A 27,009-nucleotide genomic window follows, 5' to 3' on the forward strand; every position below is an offset into this window, starting at 1 on the left:
CCTTCCTTCCTTCCTTCCTTCCTCCCTCCCTCCCTCCCTCCCTCCCTTCCTTCCTTCCTTCCTTCCTTCCTTCCTTCCTTCCTTCCTTCCTTCCTCCCTTCCTTCCTTCCTTTCTTTCCTTCCTTCCTTCCTTTCTTCTTTCCTTCATTTATTTACTGTTATTAGCCAAGGTCCCACTAATTCCCTAGCAGCATTTCCTTTCATTGAGGTATTTTAAGAATTTCCTTTTTGGCTTTGGAATCCTTCAAAAGGTGCTCCTTGAATTCCTTTTTTGGTCAGCCTAATTACTGGCTTGCATTTGAGCTACCATACTTTATGGGCTTCCCTGTTCACCTCACTTAGACAATCTTTCCACTTTAAGAAGATTCTTTTCTTCTAATTTTTAAGAGTATTCTTTTTTTCTATAACTTTGCCATTTAGCCATTTAGTATTTATTTTCAAGGGCCCAGTCTTTTTGGTCTGTGGTGAACATTTTTTCCCTCAGCTTCTAATAAGGTATTTTTAAATAGTCTCTAGAATTCCTGTGGATTATTGACTTTTTAAACTATTTATTTTCATTTTCACCCAAATTAAAACCTATGTTTTTTTTCCTAAACCCCTTTTCTAAAACTGTTACCTTGTGATGAATTTTTTTGGTTTCTTTCTCCTAGCAGAATGTTGAATTTAATCAAATACAATGTTCACTCCTTGAGTGATGAACATCTAATTTACCAGTAGGTCAGTGAAGCTGCCCCTGTTGCTCTCTTGCCACTGACTGAATGCCTACTTTTCCTTACCCACAAAAGCCCTTCTTTGAGGGCCTTCCTTCCTTCTCTTGGCTGCTCAACTGCTCAGGTCAATGATTTCTTAGCCACTAAAAACTTGAAGGATCAGGACCTCTGAAAATCTAGGAAGGAGTTACTAAAAGGGGTCCTCAAAGAGGTAACACATAATATGCATTGCTATTTTTTCAAGATGGAGAGATTACATGATTAAGAAAATGTAAATTTCATTTCAAAATTGATAGTTTTTCTCAATTTTTTTCTCAATCAACAGCTATTAGTATGACTGTCATGTCAAGGCTCGGGAGATTCATTTGATGTATAAAAAGATATATACTTGTAAAGGTTGATAATCATTACTATGGAGGAGGGGAGAGTAGTATGTTACTAATGGGGTGTGTCATTTGCTCCTCTAGGGAGCTCATGGGACATCAAATCTCTCCTAATAGCCATGGATCAAGCTTAGGAACTTCCTCAGTGCTATTCAGACACTGATCCTTCTAACTGGTTAAGTGAGCTAGCTGTAATTGGGAGGAGCTCAGGATAGTTATCCATGATTAATGGAGTCTTGAGTTGGGTATCTATGATTAGTAAAGACTTGAGCTGGTTATCGGTGCTCACTATAGATTCAGGTTTACTCCTTGGCTGCTTCCTTACCACTCCTTTCCTCAGCCTTCCCCATTCTGCTTCTTACTGTGATCACACAGTACAAGAATCTGCTACCTGACTAAAATAAGTGCTTTTGTTCTGTGTAATCACATGGGCCCCACTCACTGGCTAACCTGAATGTGATACTAATTGGGTACCATACTATTGCTTATAAAATTGGTTCTATTAGAAAATGTCATCTGAGTTCCCAATAGCTGACCTACAAAAGACCTTTCATTCACTTATGTACAGATCTTAAACCAGTTCTTATTCACCACTCAGTACCAAGTCCAATATATTTCATTTCCTAGTGACATAAATGGGCTGCCTATTCTAGGAAGCAGTCATTGGTTTTGTGCAAAAACTTTTTTTCTACATGTTGTTCCAGTACCATCTCTCAGTAGTAATATAGGTGTGTTGGATGTCTCATTTTCACATTTCCATTAAGTCTTTTTTGAAGTTTACCCAGTGACACAAAAATGTTTCCAATTATTCTAGCTTTTAGTATAACTGTTTTCTCCTCTCATCTTCTCTTTTCTTCTCTTTATCTTATTTTCCTATTTTATTCCATTCCATTCCTTCCTTCCTTCTTTCTTTCTTTCCTTCTTCTTTTTCTTTTTTTTCATTTTCTCCTATATTGGCATGAGATTTCCAACCACACATTTCTCCATTAACTGTCTCATCTGAGTAAGATTTTTATCATATCACTATTGATCTTCATTGCTAAATAAACACTAGGAACAAAAAGAAGTATAAACTAAAATCTATGCCATTAAAGGGCTTTCAATTTATCTGGGGAGAAAAAACACATGTAAAATGAAACAGTTCTTCCCTTTCTTGTTAGATAGTTAATCTAAGTGGCAAAAAGTTGTTCCTTACACATATAATTATTCCTATCATACTTTTAGGATAATACTGTAGCACCAATGCAATATTCGCAGAGCCCATGATCACTGTAAATATGTCTGCATGGTGTTCATTCACAAAACATAACAGACTCTCCATAGCTAAATATTTATTCAGACACTAGAAAACAGAGCCCCCAAACCAGTAAGTTTCTTCCATCATAATAGCAAAGAAGTTAATATGCCATAGCAGCACAGAGAGCTATAGTATCCTTTAGCCTTCCCACAAACCAATATTTATACACAAGTTTATCTGTCTCCCTTGGATGCATGCTTTCCTCCCTACTGTCTAGCTTGCTTTGACTCCCAACTTCCTGTGGGCTCTGCTCCAACCTTCAGCAAACTCCTTTCACCAAAGGCTCCAAGTGATTACATTCAGCCTATTAGGGAGCAGAGTTTATTTTCAAAGCAGGGAAGATCTTCAAATTCCCTTAGGCTTATTAAGAGGTAGGGAAGATCTTCAAATTACCATTACCATTACAAATACTGTATTGCACCAAGTTTCTAAGGTGTTCTTTACATCAAGAATCCCACTTGTTGGGGCAGCTAGCTGGCACAGTGAATAGAGCACTGGCCCTGGATTCAGGAGGACCTGAGTTTAAATCCGGCCTCAAACACTTGACACAATTACTAGTTGTGTGACCTTGGACAAGTCACTTAACCCCAGTTCTCTTGCTTTCCCCCTCAAAAAAAAAAAGATTCTCACTTGCTGCCAAACATTCCAATTTACTCATTTATTTAGATTTCTGGCATTTGTTTGGAGGAATTTATATATTTGGTCTTGAGTTTTTTCCTGTTATTTTTCACTCAGGTCATGGATTCTTAATTGATGGTGTCATCCTAATTTTTCTTAACCATGACATCAGACTTTCCCCGAATCACTCTAGTTAGATGAAATGGTATAGTGAAAAGAATGCAATTTTGAATCAGGACATGTGAATATAAACCCTCATTCTGAGACTTCCTAGATGTATGACTCTGGCCAAGTCATATAAGCTCTTTGAACCTCATTTCTCTTATCTGCAAAATGGGGTTAAAATATACTACCTGTCTCAATAGAATTATTATGAAGAAAGCACTGTGTAAACCTTTAAACATTGTAGAAATGTGAGTCTTAATTAATTAGCAACCCAAACCTTTCTACCAGCCTTTACATACAAAAGTTCTGCTTCTTAATTTTTGCATGCTAGGAGCTTGATTTCATTAGTTTAATTATAGAAATCTCTCAGTGCTTCTATATTTTTAACCTCTATGATGGTGATAATAATAGTACCCACTGGGGCAGCTAGGTGGTGCAGTGAATAGAGTATGGTCCTGGAATCAGGAGGACCTGAGTTCAAATCCAGCCTCAGACCCTTGACACAGTTATTAGTTGTGTGACCTTGGGCAAGTCACTTAACCCCAACTGCCTTGCCTTCCCCCCTCCAAAAAAAATAGTACCTATCTCTTAAATTTGCTGTGAGGATCAAATGAAATAACATATATAAAGCACTTTGCAAACCTTAAACTATATAAATGCCCATTACTTGCATGTTTGAATATTTAAATAACCTGAGTATCATGTTGGGTCATAAGAATTCCATTCCTATTTACTCTATTTATGTCAACATAATATATTCCTTCCTATGTCATTCTCTTTCTTTCCTACTCACTGGCTAAGTGCTAATTTTCTTTCATTATGTTACATATTGATTTTTTTTTCAATAAATCCAACTGATCCTCTACATCTGATTGTATCAGTAAAATAGTCCAAACATTTTTTCATTTCAATTTCATTTTTTATTGTATCTTACTTTTTCATAATGTAGATTAAGATCCATAGAAATGACTGAGACAGAAAGGTGAGAGCAGGAATGTGGAATGAAGAGACCAAAAATGTTTTGGGAGTAGTAAGTATGGGAATGGGAAGATGAAATGGAAAAGATGTGAATGATCAAGAACGAGAGAACATTTTAATATGGAAAGCAGTGATGAGTCCATGAATGAAGTTGAGAATGGGTGATGATCTTCCATCCAGGTCAGAAAAAAAAGAAAAGAAAAGAAAAACCATTTAGTTTTGTGAACCATGTAGTGGGCTGAAAACTTAAAGGTAGATGGACATCTAGCCGAACCAGGCAATGGTAACCAAAACAAGATTGGATGAAGAACACTATTCCATTGACACTTTGAAGGAGCAATGATTTCATTAACAGGGCTTCTTCCTCCCATCCCCTTTAGTGCCAATGCAATACTCACAGCACGATAAATATACATGCGTAGTGCTCAATCACAAAATATAACAAACCTTCCATATAGAAGACAGAAGCAAAAGATTTATTCAGACACCAGAAAACCGAATCCCAAAACCAGTAAGCCAATTTCATCACAGTAGCAAAGAAGTTAATAAGCCATAACAGCACAGCGAGCCACAGTATCCTTTAGCTTTCCCACAAACCAGCATTTACTCACAAGCCTAACTCTCTGCCTTGGATACATCCTCTCCTCCCAACTGTATAACTGTTCTGACTCCCAGCTTCCTATGGACTCTGCTCCACCTTTCAGCAAACTCCTCCCATCACAGGTTCCATGTGATTACATTCAGTCTATTGGGGACAGAGTTTATTTTCAAAGCAAGGAAGGTCTTCAAATTCCCTCAGATTTATTAATGGGCAGGGAAGATGTTCAAATTCCCATTACCATTATACCCCCCCACCCCCTCACAAAAAAAAGTAGATGCTTAAGAGATGCTATGAAGCAAAAAAGGCATTCCTTGGTGTTCAGCCTTCTGGAAATGAGTCTCTGAACTGAGCCAGGCTAGTATTCCAGAGACAGGCACAATCTATCCAAAGTCCATAAACTGATGCCTTCCTAAGCTAGTAAGACATTTATTTCAGAGCTTATGCTCTGCTGGCTTCCCTCCATGCCACAATGAGATATTGAAATGAGACCTGTCATTTTGCATGAAAGTCAAAAAGCTACATCTCATCAAATTTCAGCTTTCTCTCGACCTATCCACTTTTGCAATCAGTAAATTCATTGGTATTTAATAGACTACTGGATGCTATCAGAGGAATCCTTTTTATGGTTGTCATTAATATATAAGGGTATTGTTGAGGAAGAATGAAAACACAAAGGACCTACTGTACAAGTTGTGTATGTCTTGGATCCACTCACCAGCAATTTTGCCAAAACCCCTGCAGATTTTTATTGTTGTGGGTAGTGGGAATCAGAAAAAAAAATTGATGATACATAAGCCAAATTGGCTTGAAATTGAAAGCTTTCCAAAGTATTTTCTTTTCCATAAGATTTGTACTTTAAAACTCACTTTTGATAAGGACCTGTTTCTGTAATGGTTTCTTGAAGGGTGTGTATGAAATATACTAATTCAACGCTTTGCCAGTCATGCTCCACATGTTAGTAACTTAATGATTCTTCAAGAAAAATTCCATTGGAGAGTTAGCTGAGTCACAGAAGAATACAAAAGAAGAAACCTCAGTCTGAAAGGGATGCTCTAAATTCATGGAAGTCAAAGGGAAAAGCTTTCTCAGCCCTTCTATCTCATCAGTGGGCTTGTCTAATCCATTTCACTGTGGATAGTTGGCCTGACATGACTTCAGATGAATGTGGCATGAAGTAAATCTGCAGGCACAAACTTGCTTAGGAATTCATTCATTTATTTAATTTTTTAAGGGATAGGAGGAAGTTAAAAGTAAACTCTGGGTCTATTTACAAACAGGGGTCATTCTGTGAGAAATTCTATCCCCAGGAGAGACGGGGAAAGCTGTGGAAAGTAAATTTTCTTGCCCCTCCTTCAACCCACAGGGCCACTTGATTTGTACCCAAATAAAGCAGGCATTTGGCATGCAGCTGGGTGGTCTGGCGGGATGTCTGCATAATGTCCTCAGAATTGGAATGGCCAGGAGAGGCAGGTCAAAGGCAGCCAAGTGATGATATCACACCCATAAAACCTCATCATTGGTGACACATAGAAAACACTTGGAGAATTGCTTTTGTTTGTCAAAAATTTATAGAGACTTTTTCAGCTGGGTTTTCATGCCATGGCATGTTTCAGTGTCTGTTTCTTCTCTATTAACTGTTTCCTTTCCAAACACACACACACACACACACACACACACTCACACACCCAGCACCACCACCACCACCATCACCACTAAAAACAGTTGAGCATCATGGCCATTGTTTGAGAGTGGCTAAAGGTAAAGATGAAGGCATGGCACTTGTACATATTTAGTATGTATATAGTCATGGTGTTTCTTCCCCATTTCTTCCTCCCTCCCCCACCCTGAGCAGAATATAAGTTCATTGATGACATGGGTTGTTTGAATTTTTTTCTCTATATCACTGGAATCTAGCATTGTGCCTGGCTCTTAGTAGGTACTTAATCAATGCTTTAGTTGAACTGAATTGTACTGAAAGAAATGATCAGGTTGAATGTTTAATCACAGACTCTTGCAATGACCCCCGCAGATTACCTCTCTGTCTTTCCCTCCAGTCTCTCACTTCTCTAACAAGTCCTCCACACAGCTACCAAAGTGATTTTCCTTAAGTGTAGACTTGAAGGAAGTGGTGGTGGGAGATGAGAGAGAAGAAAGGAAAGTGGAAGAAGCAGGGAATAATGCACAATATGCCATTGGATATGTGCCAACTTTTTCTTGAGGTCATGTTTTTCCCCAGTAGAAGACCATAAAATGATGTTGGGAAGAGCTGAGACAAATGAGAAAAATTTATGGTCAACATTTCCTAATAATAAGGTGACTTAGTCCTGGGCTTAGAATTCTTCCCCTGTGCTATAGAGCTTCAGAACCTGTTCAGATGCCTTGCTTTCAAGGTGTGGTCTCTATTCTGACTAGTTTTGGATTAATTGTTTTGGAAAGGGGCAAAATCCACCTGCCATTAAATTATATTTTTCATGTATCAATCAACAATGAGCATAGGATGAAAGGGATTTTGGGTGCCAGAAGTCAGGGAAGGGGAGGAATGACATTAAAGAAAGAATGTTCCACAGAGCCTCGAGAAATGGAGGGGGAGAAATATGTATATAAGAAAAAGAAAGAGATTATGATTTCTACCTTGTTTAAAAGGCATGCATTTATCATTTTTATTTATTTTAAAAGTATGTCTCCTATTTCTATATCACTTTCATTTCTGGATACTCTGTCTCACTCCATCCCATTCCAAGCACACATATCCAATGAAATTTTCCTTCTAAGAGAGAAAAACAAGCAAAACCAACTGACTTATTTCACAATCATACACACAACTTTCTGTACCCATAGTTGCCCACCTCTCCAAGGAAAGGGGAAAGATTTCCTTCATCTCTTCTCAAGAACAAAGGTTGATGACCAGGTGTATGGTCCTTTGGCAAGTCACTCAACCTCTATCTCAGTTTCCTTATCTGTAAAAAAAAAAAAAAAAAGGAAAATAATAGCACCTATTTCTCAGGGTTGTTATGAGGATCAAATGAAATAATATGTGTAAAGGGCTAGCATAAAGCCAGGCACAAAATGTCATATAAATGCTACTTATTATTACTACTATTATTGTATAATGTTCAGCTTTTCTTTGGTGTTCTTTTCATTTATACTATTGTATACTGTATTCTTTGTGCTACTACCTTATGGAAGACCTGTTCCCTAAAAGATACATTTTCATTTCAGGATCAGAACTTCAACTCCTTAAGTTTTTATTTGACTACTTTCCTTCAGAAATCATAGATGCACCTTGAGAAATTCAGGTTCCTAAGCTCTTGGTACTTCCCCCAGATTGGGTAGGAGAAATAATGAATAAGTGGCAAGGTGACCTGTTGAAAGTAAGTTTTCTTTCTACTCACTCTTCAATAACTGCTGACGTGCTTGGGTAAGTGTGTTTCTAATTAGCATGTCAGGCTGGCTCACATCAATAACATGGCATGAGTTCAAGGCATATAACTCAGGGCACTGATGTGTGGAAGGAGCTGCAATTAGGGAAGCGCCCATGTACAGACATGACTTCCCCTCAGGAGAGATTAGAAATCCAAAAGACACCAAAGGGAGGCTCATATGAAGAAATCATGTGTGAAGTTGGCAGCTGTTTCTTACCCTCCATATCAGGAGCCTCATGCTCTGGAAGAAGAGTATTCTTTAATTCTCTTGGAAGTGGCTATCCTGGATCAGGGATGTGAGGTGACTTGTTACTATCTGTAATTTACTTTAGATACTGTGGTGGAAAAGAACTTGAGACTTGAACTCTTTACCCAGAAGTTTAAGACAGAGCTGTTGATATGTGTTGCCTTTTATGAGTCATAAGACAACTTGAAAAGAATCTGTACCATTCATGTTAGCTACAGAGCCTCACTATCAAAGTAGGAGCATTAGAGCAAAGTTGAAGGAGGGAAATTAGCATTCAGAGGTGATTTGTTTATTGAGTTTTATTTCATTTTTTTTGGTAGGGGAATCTATATATAATAATTTGACGTTTGTATAGAACATGAATGTTTGCATAGTACTCCACATATTATGTTTTGAGCCTCACAATAATCATGTGAGATAGCTACCCTAGGTATTATACTCATTTGATAGATTAAGAAACTGAGGCTTTGAAAGGGTAAATGATGTGCCTGAAGGCACACAGCTAGTGGGTGTTTGAGGTGGAATCTCAATCCAGATCTTGATTTGAAGTACTCCTCTTTATCTATTACCTCTTTCCTGCTGTTATCCTGAGAAAATCTCTGATAGTGAATGTTTCCTTACTTAAAAAATACATGAAAGAAAGTCTATCACTGGGATAGCAATCAGTACACTTGGGTCATGAATATCATTGAAGTCCTATAATCTTGCTGGGTTTAAGTTTCCTCATTGTAAAATGAGGGAGTTAGGAAAGATTGTCTTTTAGGTCTCTCCAGGATCTGTGTCTGTGATCATATGATGAAGATGGTGCAATGGAAAGGTTTCTGGCTTCAGAGTTAGAGGAGATGAGTTCAAATCCCAGATCTACCATAGATTAACTACCAGTGTGCCTTTCCACAAATCCGTTGTCCACTCTGGATCTCAATTACTTACCTTTAAAATGAAAGATTGGATTGGATGGGCTTTGAGGTTCCCTCTGGCTCCCCAAATCCCATAATTCTAAATCCATCTTTATTAGATCTAGCATTTCAACTTTAAGGGACACAGGAAACATAGGTGAATATATATACATATGGACTGATAAGAATGGTTTTAGTGATGGAGGTCATTATGAATTCTACACAGGTATATTGGGGTTTTTCTTTTGTGCATGCCTCTTGCATTTTATTATCTTTAAAACTACACTTGGTGAGTTATGATTTCACTGCAAGTGCAAAGAGAAAAAGAGCTTATATTGTTGCTTAAGCTATTAGATATTTTCTTCCAGATATGCATTATAAATCCACCTTTGTGGTTATGAACTCAGATTTTTTTCTTTCCCTGGGCCATTGAATTTGCTGTCAAAACTAGTCAACATGATTTAATTACTCTTTTGTAGAATGCTCAGATTTTCTCTTATCCACTACTACTAAATATAGAGAAAAGTGTACAATGATTATACACCCATGTCTCTGTGATAATGTCATATGAGTTTAGGATTTCAACCTTTTTAAAAGAAATATATCTTTGTGTGTATATATGCACATAAATAGATATATAATATTTTTGTTGTTTTTCAGTCATTTTAATCATGTCTAACTCTATTTGATCCCATTTCATATTTTCTTGACAAAGATACTGGAGTGCATTGCCATTTCTTTCTCCAGCTCATTTGACAGATGAGCAAACTGAGGCAAACAGGGTTAAGTGACTTGCCCAAGGTCACACAGCTAGCAGATGTCTTAAGTCAAATTTGAACTCAGGAAGATAAATCTTTCTGACTCTAGGCTCAATGCTCTGTGCACTATGGCACCACCTAGCTGCCTTAGCACTGCCTAGTTCAGTGGAGAGGTCCTAACAAGATGAAAAGGCAGGAGAAGGAATGTAGGAAGGAGAAGGGAACAAGCTTTTTTAAAGTATTTGCTAGATGCTTTGTAAGCATGTGTTAGATTCTTACTAAATACTGTTCAACTATTATCTCACTCAATTCTTACATCAACTCTGAGAGGTTGGTGCTATTATAATTATTCCCATTTTACAGTTGAGGAAACTGAGACAGACAGAGGTTGTGACTTACCCAGGGATCACATAGCTAGAAAGTGTTGGAGGCTGGATTTGAACTCAGGTCTTCCCAACTCCAGGACTATTGTTTCTATCTACTACCTAGGTGCATTAGGATTTTGTAGGCTTATGTCTGTTGTCTGAGCAACAACCCTGCTAAATTCAGAGAGTCTCATTACCAGGTTGACTACACTTTAGTGGATTTGGGGACTGCAACAAATCATTATGATTCTCTAATAAGTCCTTGAGATGTAGTGAAGTGAGTATACAAACTGAAAACACAGATTATAGTTTTTATCTTTTAGTCACAGAAGTATTGAAGTATGTGCAAAACACAGTGCTCAGTGTCAGGGCAGATATACAATTAAGTAAGAGGCCTTTTGGTGCCATGCAAAGATCTTCATCTGGTCTTAAAGTTAGAAGACCTGACTTTTGAGTCTTGGCTCTGATACTTACCAGCAATAAGACCCTTTCATTTAGTCATGCAATGAACTTATGTTAAAAGCTTTAATTAATTATTGTTAAGCAATTGTTGAGTCCTATGTGCAAGATACCATGCTTGTCTATGGTGTTAGAAAGAAAAAAAAAAGGAAATTCCATGCCTTCATGGGGTTGACATTCTACTGCAAGAAAGCAACATGTACACATTGATCATACTGACTAACATGACAAAACAGTAAAATGGTAAATGTTGGAGAAGATGTGGGAAAATTGGAACACTAATGCATTGTTGGTGGAGTTGTGAACTGATCCAAACATTCTGGAGAGCAATTTGGAACTATGGCCAAAGGGCTATAAAAATGTTCATACCCTTTGACCCAGCAATACCACTTCTAGGACATTCTTCCAAAGAGATCATAAAAAAATGAGAAAAGGACCCATCTGTACAAAAATATTTATTGCAGCTCTTTTTGTGGTGGCAAAGAATTAGAAATTGAGGTGATGTCCATCAATTGGGGAATGACTGAACTAGTTGTGGCATATGAATGTAATGAAACACTATTACACTATAAAAAATGATGATCAGGCAGACTTCAGAAAAACCTGGAAAGACTTATATGAACTGATGCAGAATGAAATGAGCAGAACCAGGAGACCATTGTACTCAGTAAAAGTCACGTTGTTTAATTACTGACTGACTGTGGCAAACTAAGCCCTTCTCAGCAATGCAAGATTAATGATGGAAAATGCTATCCACATTCAGGGAAAGAACTTTGGAATCTGAATGCAGATGGAAGCATATTATTTGCTCTCTTTTTCTTTCGTTGTTTTGTTTTATTTCTTCTTCCTCTTGGTTCCTCCTATTACTTATAACTCTTTTTTTACATCATGACTAATGTGAAAATATGTTTCATATTAATATATAAGTAGAACCTATATCAAATTGCATGCCATCTTGGAGAGGGGAGAGGAGAGTGTGGAAGAGAAAATTCAAAACTAAAAATCTTGTGGAAGTGAATGTTTAAAACTAAAAATAAATTATTGAAAAAAGAAAATAACATGTATACACATAATCAATATAAAATGTAATACAGCCTAGACTTTATCTTCTACTTAATTACTTAATATCTGAACCTCAGTTTCTTCATATATAAAACAGAGATAATATTCATATTAGTTAATCTATAGGATTATTGTGAAGAAAATGCTTTGTAAACTTAAGGCATTATAGGAATAGAAACTAATTGTTATTAAGACATGACTGCTGTCCTCCCTTCATGGAACTTTTAGTCTAAAAGAGAAAACTTATTTAAGTGAAATGGAAGGAAAAAGGAATTAATTACTCTTTGAAGAAGGGAATCTACCTTAGATCCTCAGCCTGGAGGTGCTTCACAGAGATTATGGGAACAGATGATGTGAATTAGTAAACATCTAGTACAATTGTCTCCATGAAGAATCAACAATGGCTTCACTATTGTTGATGTAGCACAATATGAGGATTTTTTTTTAACTTCTCTGTCAACACCTTTGAAAGTTTATCTGTGTTGATTATGTGGGGAAATTGCAATAACACACCTCAACAGAGCAGCATGAAAACAATAACTGAAGTCGTCCAAGGTGAATTCACTGTATGGGTCAGCATCTGGCTAACTCTAGGTGTAATAAGCATTTTTTGTCATAAACATCATCTTCATCATTGTCACATTATCACCCATGTTTCTACTGAGCTTTAAGCATAGCGAAATACTCTAGCCACAATAACCTGGGGAGCTAGGTCATGGAAGTATTACTATTTCAATTTTTAAAAATGAGGAAACTGAAACTCTCATTTGGTGTCCATCATCAAAGTGTACATTACAATCCAGGTCAAAATTTCCTAAACAGCAAAGTTGTATTTAGTAATACACAAATATACAATAGGCATACAATGTACCTACGAGAGTACAGCATCTGAGGTTTTCTTTTTGGAATAACCACTGTTGGATAATGGGTTGGGGCTGGGAAGGGTGGAACCACTGGAAGTAGAAAGGAAATCCTGAGTTACCTCAAGGTTTATGCATTGGTGAAAGTGTCCGCCAATAGGAAGCAACTTGCATCTGTCAGTCTGCGGGGTAGGTAGATGTGAAATGACAGGTGTGAATGAGACTGGCAGTAGCTGTTGCTACTACCACCAGGAGCCGTAGGTGGGGGCATGGCTAGGTGTATAGGGAAGGAAAAAATTCTCTCTGCAGAGAATCAAAAATGGCTTCATATTTTTTGACACAAGGACATGAGAGATTTTTTTTTTAAAGCCTAGCCTTTTTCGAAAGCCAGTCTGTCTGGATAGTGAGAGGAAGATATTTTTGGTGCCTTTTCAATTTACTTCCATGAGGTAAAGCCCTATCTTCCTCTCAGTATTCCTTATTGTAATGGGAATGTAAATTTAAAGATCTTCCCTGCCTCTAGGCTAAAGTGCACCTAGAGCCTGGGGTGGGAGACTTGTTTTTCAGTAGATACTTTTTGATTGGCCAGTGGGTCAATAAGGTTGTTACATTCTCTGAGCCAGGAGAAGGCTATATAAGCCCTGATGTGTAGCTTTGTTTTGGGGCTCACTTTGAGAAGTGTTCTGTGATTTGATCAGATGAAACTCTGGGAAGCCGGTTGCTGAGAGCACCCCCCCCCCCATCCTTGAAAAAACCCAGATGTTGATTTGGTATGGATGTAATGGTTGGACAGTTTGGAAACCTGTCTACTTGACTGTTTCTCTGTCTTGATAATTCTGTCTGTATATTCTGAAGTTTGGGGTGCTGACCTTTTTCCCCTGAACTAGGTAAACGATACATATGTTTGACTGATTAAAGTAAGCTTGTTAACCCATTTTGAGTTGCTTTCCTTTATCAAAGCAGATCCAAGAACCTGTGTTGGCAGCAACCCTGGGGATGCTGGGGTGCTTGCTGCTACACTCATATACTTTACTAACTGGAAATTTAAAAAAATTACTCAATTTCAGAGAACTCTTTGGATGGTCTTCCCACATATGGGAAGCATGTATTCTGCACCATAGGCAGAAAATACAATTGTATATTGCATAGTAACAGTATGCCTAATAAAAATGCTCTTATTTTCCTACTCATGCAGCAAGAAAAACTTGTTTTGGGGTGCTCTGGCTAAACAACATCCTTTAGTAGGGACCATTTCTCTATTTGAATGTTTTGATTTTCATTTAAACACTATTTAGGTACTTCTGTGGCCTAATCTGCAAAGATGTAACAATTAGCCACTTTCTTACTTTTTAGCTGAGTTGAGGTACTTTTAAAATGCTATGAAGAACCTTCCCCAATTCTCCCCATTCCCTCTCCCCCCCACCAACACACCTATCTTCTATTTGCTTTAGGATTAGAAGATTAGGAGGAGGTTTGGATTTGCCATCTATCAGCTTCAAGGCCCAGATGGCTGTCACTAGGGTCTGGAGTGGCCAGCACTCATTCGTTATAGCCTTAGCTGCAACAGATTTCATTGACTCACCTGCTGCAGAGTTGCTTTTGAATATAACCCCCACCCCTCTCCTTAAACTCCTGTTCTTTTATTATTTCCTTGGCACCTCTGCCATTGTGTTGAGGGTTGTCTGAGACTAAGAATGATGTGAGATTTGAGGAAATTGGATCTGAGTCTGTTTACTGTCCCAGCACACATACCACAAATCTTTTCAACTTGGCAAGCTCAGCCTAATAGTCTGTGTTTCGAGGTCAGAGAGGAGGACTTTAACTCTGTGGTGTCCAGTAAAACCAAGAAGAAAATGAAGGGGCTTGGTATACATAGAATATAGAGCTGGAAAGGGGCTGGAAAGATAATCTACCAGGAGTTGCATGTGTGACTTAAAGGAATTTTATTTTATTTTATTTTTTGGACAACTTACTTCGATATAATCCCATGTACTTTATGCATATAAAGTCATTTTTTCTGAAGGAGATCATAGGCATTACAGACTGCCAAAAATCTATCATAACAAAAAAGATTAAGAATCCTTTATCTAGCCAACTTAACTGAGCATTTAAGAGACTTGTCCATGGTCATATAGCTAGTAAGGGATGTAATATGGTAGAAAGGGTGATAAATTTGGAACCAAAGTATCCAAGTTTGAATACTAGCTTGGCCACTTAGTACTGGTGTGATTTTAGGCAATTCATTAAATCACAAAATCACTTTGGACTCCAGTTTCCTTACCTCTAAAGATGAAAGAGGTAGGCATAGCCCTGCTGTATGTTCCTATTATGGTAATCAGCAGAGCTGAGATTCAAGCCCACATCTTCTGACTCCAAACCAGATCACCTGACATGTCATCATGCTGCTCTGTACCCTTTGGACAGGCAACTGTGCCTCACCTCTCTATATGTGGGGCCCAAAGCTCAAATTCTTAAAGCAAAAGTAAAAATCCCTGGTGGAGTTTGATTTCTGGCATATTTTAATTGGGCAAGTCACTGAGTCTTAGTTTCCTCATCTGCTAAATGGGAATTATAATTGTTGAATTGACCTCACTAGGTCATTTGTAAGGGAAGTACTTTTTAAACTTTAAAATACATAATGAATATAAGCTATGGTTTTTGTTACATATTCTGAAAATAAATCTGGCATATTTGGAATACCCTCTCCTCTAACCAATGCTTCTTAGAATTCCTAGTTTCCTTCAGATTGCAACTCAAAGATCACCTCACACAGAAACTCTTTTGATTCCCCTCAGCTCCAAATTACATTGCATTTATTTTGTATATATTCTATATAAGTTTATACATATGCACATTATCCCCACATTAGAATGTAATCTCCTTGAGAGCAGGGATTTTTTTTTGTCTGTGTGTGTATATGTCCTTAGTGTCTAGCATGGTTCCTAACATATTGTAGGTACAGAATAAAATCTTGTTGATTTATTGATTGAATAATTCCCCTTTTGGTGATATGAATAAAGGAACTAGGTACCAAACTATGAACTATTTTAACCATCTACTACATGCCTCTCAGCCAGTTCCCAGCCCTGTAAGTGGGGATCCCTTCTATCTTTTAGAGATGTATCAGCAAAGTTTTAGCTAGAAAAAAGATGAAGATGAGAGTGAATGTGGTAGAGCAAGAGGGAATACATAGGCACAAGGCTGGGGAGTGAAACCACATGGAATGATCAACTCCTCATTTTAGTGAATACCTGTTATTGAGTTTTCAGAAAGCCCAAATAAAAGCCATCAGCACAAACCATCACTTTGTAATGAAAATATACATATGTGCTGGGTTTGCCATAATTAGCCAGGCAGCCCATTCCAGAGAATGCAGTTCCCTCTGACTATTAATGCATTATAATGAGTGGTTTCTCAGGAAAAGTCACGGTGTCAGGTTCAGAGTTTTGTGGATGACACCTGAAGGTCTTAATGTCAGTAAAGAGGGAAAATGGAAAAGGAATTAAATGTGAGGAATAGAGATTGGGGGAGAAAAAGGAATCAGGGAAAGGGAAGAGATGGAAAAGGAAGAGAAATAGAAGAGGATATAAAATGAGTTCCTGTGATAGCTTTCCATCAATAAAGGACCTGTTTTCATTCAATAAGAATCCAGAGGAAGGTAGACAGACTGGCAAACAGCTTCAACTCAATGCCATATGAAGCCCTAATTAAAGGGAATGGAGGTAAACACCTGCAGAAGAGAAGTCTTTACAGGGTCATGATAGCCATCTTCCTCATGGAAGAAGCTTTAGAGCTGTTCTGCTGAACTCAAGAGGGCAGAACAAAAAAGAACAAATTCTGGAAGCCGTGAATTTCACCTCGTTGGACATCTTCAAGCAATGTCTTGATAGATGTTTTAGCTGGGATTCTTTTTCAACTATGGATTGATTTTGTTGACAAATGAGGTGCCTTCCAATTCTAAAATGTCATAATTCATATTTGAATCTAAATGTTTCTCATTCAACATAGAAAAGAGTCTTCCAGGGGTTAACCAGACATTTGGCTGGTGATCCCTGATTTAACCTCAGACTTTTCATTTTTTATAGGTGAAGGAAGGGGGAATATGGGTTGGTTATTTCTGGAAATGTACTTAGTAACTTGATACCACATGCAAAAAGTAGCAGAAAGAACATTGGGTTCGGAGTTGGAGGAACTGGGTTTAAAACTTGACTTTATTATTTATTAGCCATGTGACCTTGTGTAGCAGCAAGCACCCCAGGGTGGCTGCCAACACAGGTTCTTAGATCTGCTTTGTTAAAGGAAAGCAACTCAAAATGGGTTAACAAGCTTACTTTAATCAGTCAAATATGTATCGTTTACCTAGTTCAGGGGAAAAAGGTCAGCACTCCGAACTTCAGAGTATACAGACAGAATTATCAAGACAGAGAAACAGATCAAGTAGACAGACAGGTTTCCAAACTGTCCAACCATTACATCCATACCAAATCAACATCTGGGTTTTTCAAAGCCAGGGGGCTCTCAACAACGGCTTCCCAGAGTTTTATCTGATCAAATCACAGAACACTTCTCAAAGCCCCAAAACAAAGCCTCAAATCAGGGTTTATATAGCCTTCTCCTAGCTCAGAGAATGTAACAACCTTCTGGACCCACTGGCCAATCAAAAAGTATCTACTGAAAAACAAGCCTCCCGCTCCAGGTGCACTTTAGCCTAGGGGCAGGGAAGATCTTAAAAATTTACATTCCCATTACATCTTGGACTTGTCATTTCTTTAGGGTCCTCATTTTCCTCCCCTAAACATGAGGGAGTCATAGTAGAGGGGTAAGGAAATAAGCATTTGTAGAACATCTGTTATATGCCAACATGGTACTAAGCACTTCAGAAATATCTCATTTGAGACTTGAAAACAGCCCTTCGAGATAGATGCTATTATTATCCCCATTTTACATTTGAGGAAACTGAGTTTAGGTGACTTGCCCAGGATCATACATCATTTACATAGTAAATGTCTCAGACCAAATTTCCGATCAAGTCATCTTGACTCTAGATTCAGTGCTCTATACCACTGATCTGTTTATAGGCAGTTTTGATGGGCTGTAAGGTCCCTTCTAGTTCTAATTTCTATGGTTCAAATCAATAAAAAACAAACATTTATTAAATGCCAATTACATGCACAGTACTTTTAGTCACTGGGGATAAAAAAAAAGGCAAAAACACAACAGTGCTTGTTCTCAAGGAGCCTACTGGAAAATCCCATGCATTTTTCTGAGCTGCATAGGAGAAGGTTCAAACCCATTCATACTTCCAAATGACAGGTATGTCAAATCCTTGTGAATAAGGATTCATCTCTACCAACCATATTAAATTTATCACTCTCTAAAGTTTCAACTAGATTTAAAATTTAACATATACTGCTATAAGGAACTAAGGTAGGTGTTGAGTGGTCTGTAAAAAACAAAGAAACAAACAAAAAATGATCTTCCTGTACCTCAAAAAATTCACAGTCTAGTGGAAGTCAAATGTTGGGAAAGCCTAGTAAACTTTCCTTGTTCATTGGATGATCAAAATATGGGAGTCAATACGATGTAGTAGGAAAGCCTTTAGATTTGAGAGATGTATGTTCTAAGCCCAGCTCTGCCACTAATTTCCTATCAACCTAGGGGTAAGCCTTTTAAACTACCTGTTTCTCAGTTTCTTTACATGTAAAATAAGGGGTTTAGACCAAAGTAAATCTAAGAGCCCTTCCAGGTTTAAATAAATATTCTATGAATTAAAACAACTATGAATGTTCAGAGTTTGAACTAGCAGGCTTCTTCCTCAATCAAAGGTACTCAGATTATCTACCATTCTAACATGGAACTGCTCTTCAACTTTGTTTCCAGCAAAGGGTACAGTTTTTGGAGAAACTGCCAAAATCCAGACTCAGTGAGACAGGAATAATTGACTAAACGGACCCATAAAATTGTAATTGACTTCCTGGAAGAACAAATTGAAAAGACTGAGGATTATGTCATTTTTTTTTATCCTTTGTGCTGCCCCAGAGCAATCCATACCAGTTTCCTTAAATATAAGCCCATAAAGAAAACAATAGATTTATTTTAGTTTTTTAGACATAATTCAATTTATGGGCACAATCCATGTTTCCAAATCGAAGCACATTGTTTGTCTTTTCCAACTGTACTGACCTATCTCATTTGTCCTCTGGGTACCATCTTTTACCATTCTTAACATGGATTAGGGGAGGCAGATACGATTAGAGGAGGCGAAAGAGTGGCCCATTATTGTACTGCAGAAGTCCTCTTGTTCATTTTGAAGGTGCACAGAAAGGAGGGTGTGAGAGTCGGGGACTAAAAGCATAACAGGACACTTGCTTTAGAAGCCAGAGTGAATTTTTGTTCCTTTTGCATTAACCACAAATGATGGACATTTTATACTACCACAAGGCATTGAAGCACCAAACAAGCAACAATTATGGGGCATACTCTCACCCATCTACCACAATGACACAACTGTATGACAATGTGTAATTAAAAAACTAAGTGAATTAATAGAACTCTGAAAAGCTCCAGACCATGGAATAGATAGATCAGTCCTGATACTGTTGTTGACAAAACCTCAGGATACTGCTTCAGGTTTTCCTGGTATCTGTCTAAAGAGCCAACATTTGAGAGGAAAAGAAGATTCTTTACTTGGAATTGTTGCTCTCCTTCCCCCTTCTCCCAGGGTGGTTTCTTTCCTCCTTTTTTATCTGTAAAGGGTGGGAATGCCATTTGCCAACATCCTAGACCCTTATTTAATTATATCATTCACATTTGCATAATGATTTAAGGTGACAAGATGTAATCCTTACAACAGCACTAGAAACCGTAGATTGTATTCAATTGTTGGAGCCACATTTTAGGAGGAATATTGATGAGTGGAAGAAAGGTGACTAGGAGAGTGAGGAAATTAGAGACCAAACCAAATTTGAAATTTGGGATGTTTAATGCAAATATAAAAGATGTAGGGGAGACATGATGTAAAGAATAGAGCACTGGACCAGGAATACAGAAGGGAGTAAATATTTATTGAGCACCAGGGAGCAAAACGGAGGAGTACTGGAACTGGAATCAGGAAGATTCATCTTCCTGAGTTCAAATCTGCCCTTAGACACTTTGTAACTGTGTAACTTTGGGTGTCACTTAACCCTGTTTGCCTCAATTTCCTCATCTGTAAAAATGAGCTAGAGAAGGAAATGTCGAATCACTCTGATACCTTTGCCAAGGAGAACCCAAAATGAGATCACAAAGAGTCAGACATAACTGATAGGACTGAACAGCAACAATGTGCCAGACACTGTGGTAAACACTTTACAAATGTTATCTTGTACAACAACCCTGGTAGGTTGTTGTTTTACAATTGAGGAAACTGAGACAACCAGATTTTAAGTGTTTTGCCCAGGACTATGAACTATTAAGAGCCCAAAGATGGGTTTAAACTCATCTCCCTGACTCCAGGCCCAGCATTCTATTCAATGAGTCAACTAGCTGCCCTAATGCCACCTAGATGTTTCAGGAAGACTTGGGCTCAAATCTCATCCCTGATATTGATCATTTTAAGACCCTAGGTAAACCACTTAAGACCTCTGAGGCTCAGTTTCCTAATTTGTAAATTGGGATATTACTAGCTAGCATTTACATAGCTCATTAAAGTTTGTTAAGGGCTTTACACATGTTATCTCATTTAATATGGTAGTATTATTCCTATTTGATGGATGGCATAGTGCCTGAGGCAGGATTTGAAATCTAGGTCTTCATGACTCCAAATTCAACACTGTATCTGTTGTACCACATAACTATCCCCATGTTTATCTCTGCACTACTTACTGAACAGCTTTGTTTTGAAGACAAAGTAAGACAATGCAAATTTTATGTGTAATTATGTATAAAATATATACATATACACATACACATACATATTGCATGTATATATGCATATACACATATATATGTAAATATAATGTGCAAATTTTATGCCACAATATAAATGTCAAATACTGTTGAAATTAAATTATTTGAAGGACTGGCATGGGACCATTATTAGAATGACTCTGCTTAGGCACAAGGCAGCTTTAGGAGCAATGGATAGAAACTGGAGAGAGTCAGGACATAAGCATATGAAATTTACAGTTGTTTAAAAGTAGAATGAGATACTTTGGGAGATGGTGGCTTTCCCTAAGTACGCATCTTCAATTGGATGTTGAATGACTCATAGTCAAGTATATTGGAGAGGCAATTTCTCTTTGATTGAGGTAAATGTCTTCTGGGGTCCCTTTCATCTCTATGATTCTATGCTTTTCATTGATGACCCCAATTGCTAGAGTCCTGTATATATGTTATGACCTGCTTCCTTTCTGGTAGAATGTAAACTCAGTGAGGGCAGGGACAGTTTCATTTTTAATCTTTGTATGTCCACTTGTTGTTGTTCAGTCATATATGACTCTTCACAACCCCTTTTGGTGTTTTCTTGGCAAAGATACTGGAATAGATTGTCATTTCTTTCTCCAGCTCATTTGATAGATAAGGAAACCGAGGAAAACAGGGTTAAATGACTTATCCAGGGTCACTCAAATAGTAAATGTATTGGGTCAATCTTGAACTCAGGTCTTCCTGATTCCAGGCCTGGATCTCTATTCACTGTGCCACTTAGCTGCCCACTGCCTCGCCAAAAGCCTGGCATTTAACTGTAGGTACTAAATAAATAGCTGTTGAAGGTTCAACAAGTGGATTTTTAAAAATCCTTACTTTATAGTTAAGGAAACTGTTTTTGTACAAGCAAAGCCAATCAAGCTAAGATTAAATGTAAACTATTAACTGGGGAAAAAAATCTTTGCAGTTCTTCTATGACAAAGGTCTTATTTTCAAGATATATAAATAAATGATTCAAATTTATAAGAATACAAGTCATTGACCACTAGATAAATAGTTTAAGGATAGTGTGGTGACAGAGTGCTGACTCTGAAGTCAGGAAGACCTGAGTTCAAATTCAGCCTCAGATACTTAACAACTGTGTGATCCTGGGCAAGTCACTTAACCTCTGTTTGCTTTAGTGTCCTCTTCTATAAATTGGGGAAAATAATAGTATTTCCCTCCCAGGGATCTGGTAAGGATAAAATGAGATATAAAGTACTTTGTAACACTTAAAGTGCTATATAAATACTAGCTATTATTATTTAAAAAATAGATTATATTCTATGAAAAACTGCTTGAATCAATATTTATTAGAGAAATGCAAATTTAAGTTATTCTGAGATTTCATCTGACAGGTATCAGATTGGAAAAGACGACAAAAAGGGGAAAACTCTAAATGCTGGAGGGGCTATGGGAAAATAGACACATTGGAAATATGCAATGAAATTTACTAAACCCTTTGACACAGCTATAAAGAAGTTAGAAAGAAGGATACATAAATATATGCGTATACATATACATAAACATAAATATTTAAGGCAACTCTTTTTTGATAGTAAAACTGGTGACTAAGGATGTCTCTAATGTGAGGAATGACTGAATAAGATGTGCTACATGAATGTAATGGGGTACTGTTGTGCTATATGAAATGAAGACATGAATTAAGACAGTGAAGTGAACAGAAACATAAGAATTTAAATGATAATACCTCTAGTAGAAATTTAAATAATCTTGAGGACTTTTGTAAACTGAAGAATAAAATACACCATGTTCCAGATGTTATGCTAAGCACTGAGAGTACAAAAGGAGTCAAAAGGCAGTGCCTGCCTTCAAAGAGTTTATATTCTAATGGGAGAGACAACATGCAAAGCAATACATACAAAGAAAGCTACATACAGGAATAGTGGGCACTGGAAATAAGAAGGATTGGGGAAGGCTTCCTATAGAAGATGGGATTTTAGTTGTGGCTTAAAGGAAGCCATAGAGGTCAGTAGTCAGAGTAAAGGGGAGAGAGTGTTCCAGGCATGGGGAACAGCCAAAGCAAAATTAAAAAAAGAAAATGAAAAGAAAATGCCTGGAAATGAAAGGAGTACCTTGTTCATGGAATAACCAGAATTTTGGTGTCACAGGATGGAACAATAAGGTGTATTAACATTGGAAAGGTAGAAAAGAGCTAGTTTACAAAGAGCCTTGAATGTTGAACAGAACAATTTGTATTTAGTCTTGAAGGGAGCCACTGAAGTTTATTGTGTAGGTGAGTGACATGATCACATCTGTGCTTTGGGAAGATCACTCTAGTGGTACCGTGTTTCCCCGATAATAAGACCTATACCAAAAATAAGCCCTCCCCTTACTGTGTAAGATTCCTCTAAAATAAGCCCTCCCCCGAAAATAAGCCCTATTGAGATTGGTACTGTAGTGAAGGTGATCCCCTGCGCTACACGCTACATTACAGTACCCTCTGTATGCACCGTCCCCCCCCGTGAAACGCACGCCGTGCTCTGAGCTGCATCCAATCAGAGCTGCAACAGTGAGCGCATCATCCTGTTCTTCCCCAGTGATTTGCTTATTGAATAAAGGTACATTTTTTTGTTCACATCTACCTGTTTATTAAAATTGCTGTCAATGTTCATTAAAATAAGCCCTCCCCTGAAAATAAGCCCTCTGGTGTTTTTCTGTCCAAAAAATTAATAAGACAGTGTCTTATTATCGGGGAAACATGGTAGCTGAACAGAGGATGGATTGGAGACCCGCTGGCAGACTATTGCAGTTGTCCAAGAGTGAGCGGATAAGCTTTGCATCAGGGGGTTGGAAGTAATAGAGGAGAGAAAGGAACACACTTGAAAGATATCACAAAGATGAAATCACCAGTCTTTGACAACAGCTTGGATATATAGGGTGAGAGATAGTGAGGAATCTAGGATGACTCTTGGCTTGTGAATCTTTGAGAGACTGGGAGGATACTGCTGCCCTTTATAGTGATAGGGAAAGTAGGAGGCTGGGAGGGTTTAGGGGGAAAAAGGAATGAGTTCGGCTTTGGTCATGTTGAATTTCAGATGTCTACTGGACATTCAGTTAGAGATGTCTGAAAGGCAGCTGGAGATATGAGATGTGGTCAACAGAGAGACTGGGGCAAGAAAGGTGGATTTGAGAATTGTCAGCTTAGAAATGGTAATTAAATTCATGACGCTTGATGACATTAATATAGAGGGAGAAAAGGGTCCAGGGTCCAATCAACACTTTGAGAACCTTAAAAATTATGATAATTCATATAGCGAGAGAAACAAAGATGAACCATACTGCCCTAGCTTCACAGAGGGAAGATATATTTAAGATATAGATGATATATCTACATCTATCTTTGCATACAGTCAGTGAGGGGATTTTTTTGGTTGACTATACATATTTGTTATAAGAAATTTGTTTTTCTTTTCTTCCTTAATATAGTAGAAAGTGGGAGGAAGAAAAAATAATTTCTGTCATTGAAAAAAATGCTTAAAAATACAGATATGGAATGTTACATACACTTTCAGATGATGTCATTGTACAGTTAGTTTGCTTAATTGTTTTTCTGTCTTACAGATATCATGGGAGGGTATGGGGGGTCATCTGGAAATATTTATAATTCAAAGACAAAATTTAAATAAAACTTAAAAATTGGAGAAAAAAATGGATTCATAAAGGGGAAATGACTTTCTTAAATTCCCATAGCTTGATCTGGGATTCAATCCAGGTTTTATAGATCTGAGTTCAGGTCTATTTTTTTCTCCCACTATACTTTGATGATTAAAGGTTTAATGGACTCTTTAGAAGGTCTTCAGCCTAGTAACTGTGTTCATCTTAATTGGACAAAAGCCACGGGGCATTCTAAGTACTCTTAAACAAGACGTCAGCAGCTGCCCCCTCTGTCAGCTAACAAGCAAAGGCTATATTAACATGGTGATCTAGACAGAGGCTGTGGTCCCAAGTGAGAAAGCTCACCCCTATAAGAACAACCTCTCGGTCAACAGTAGCCCCTCAGGGCTTCACTGTCCTGTGGCACACTGTAATAACCTCTCCTTTCATGCTTACTTTTACAAACCCAACCCAGCATCTCCCTAAGTTTCAGGTGAATGAAGCAGTTGAGATCTAGTGAAATAATTGCTGAATCTGGAGTTTGATTACCAGGTTTCAAATTCAATCTCTGCCATTTATTACCATTACCAGTGTAAACTTAGGGCAAATCTCTTAACCTCTTGAGGTATCAGTTTTCTCATCTGTAAAATGGGGGCTAGATAATCAATAGGTTTTTTTTTTCTAGCTCTAGAGCAAGTGTTTATATCTGTATGTGTGTGTGAGACACTCCCATAAAGCAGTTGATCAAGTCTATGGACCTCTTTTCAGAATAATTAACAAAAATAATTAATAATTGAAAGAAATACCAAATTTAAGCTAGAGGTTAGCAAAAAAAAAAGATATAATTTTTCTCATATATGTTTAGGGATCCCCCTGAAATATATCCTCAGATCCCCTGGGTTGGAGAGGGGGACTCTGTGCGTCCCCAGGTCATAAGAAGTCCTGCTATAGATATACAATTCAATGATCTGTTAGGGTGAATTTTCACTCTGACATTTTAGATTGCTTGTGCTACCCCGAACTACACAGTTTCCTGTGTACAACCTGTTTATTGAAATAAAACTTCCTGACCAGGCCATGTATAGCAGGGTGGCTATTGCCACTGTGAAACACCTCTGCCTTTTAGGTCCCTAACCTCTTAGACCTCAGGAAGAGGCAGCCACCAGTCAGCAACCCATCACGCTCACTGTTCACCATCTTTCTGCATTGCATCTGGGAAGTCTTCTCCCTAAGCCAAGTTTCATTGAAATCAGTGATACAAGCATCCTATTCATTGCCCAGGGCATAAGTGTGCAACGTGACATGCTACCCTGCCAAGCCTGCTTACAGAACAAAGTGCTCGTCACATAAAACCACATTATTCTTCCCGGGAAGTGGCTTTTTATGTAATATGGTGATCGATTATAGCCTAATATTTACTTGTGCATTTTGCATTTCAAATCCTACAAAGTCCTTTAAAAATAAATAATAGAAAACCTCTTTTTGTTTCATTTTGAAATTTGTCTGGTGGGGAGAAAGAGCACTAGTTGGAGAGAATTGGATTCCAGCCCTGGCTCTGCCACTAACTTGCTTGGCAATACTGCGTAAGCCACTTAAGGTTCCTGAGTCTCAGTTTCTTTAGCTGTAGAATGGAGGAGGGCTGGCATCTCAAAAAAGAAGCTCTGATTCTGGAGTTAGGGGACCTGCCTTCAAACCCTGGCTCTCATGTCTTCTATCTGGGTGATCATGAATTAGCCACTTGACCCCAAATCCCTTTGCTGTAATCAAAGAAGTCTTAGGAGGGTCTTTAGAACTATAAACCTATGATCCTATGACCTACCTCTTTCTCACTTATCTCAAAAGTAATATTATGTGAACATGAATGGTTTTCCTGAAGAACATACCTTTACTATTTCACTCAGCAATTAGTCAACAGCTTTTCTGTTTTCTGTCAATACCTTTCCAGGGCTCTGATTGTACTTTATCTTTGAATTTCCCTTATTGCTTCTCTCAGAAAAAAAAAAGTTGATTTTAAGAAAAGCTTTGTAGGTGGAAGAAGTGGGTAGAATTGCTGAAGGGAGAGATGAAAATGGATCCAAAGAAAATACTCTATGACATAGCATTAATTATATTGCAATTATTTGCTGCCTTATAAAAATCTGGATGTCTTATTGTAGCATGAAGGTGCCTCTGGATACTCAAAGTCTTGTGCCAGGGAAGTACAAGCTCTGGCAGGTACTGCCAGGCTAGAAAACCTTCCAGTATGGGCTAGGGAGCAGACTAAGTGTCTGTGTAGTTAAAGTTCAGGAGGCATTTTACTTGAAAGATGGCCTACAGATAATTTGTTTGTTTATTTGTTCCTTTTTATTTTTTCCTACAACAGCTCATGAAATCATCTACCAAAGCATGGAGAAGTTTTATATATACTATACATCTGATGGGGGGTAGTGGAGATCTATCCTGATAATATCATGGATCCCTTAATTATTAAAGCTGATATCGCACCTCCTCTACCCATTTATTAGCACCCCCTGCCTTTGTAACATATAATTCAGATCATAGAATCAATCATACATTTAGGGGCAGAAGAGACCATAGAAGATATTGACTCTTAATCTTTCATTTTACAGAAGAAATTAAAAGCCAA

Source organism: Petaurus breviceps, unplaced genomic scaffold (assembly GCF_028583685.1).
Source record: "Petaurus breviceps papuanus isolate PSGF00001 unplaced genomic scaffold, PetGlider_PUasm1.0 76, whole genome shotgun sequence".
In the NCBI taxonomy this organism is placed as follows: Eukaryota; Metazoa; Chordata; class Mammalia; order Diprotodontia; family Petauridae; genus Petaurus; species Petaurus breviceps.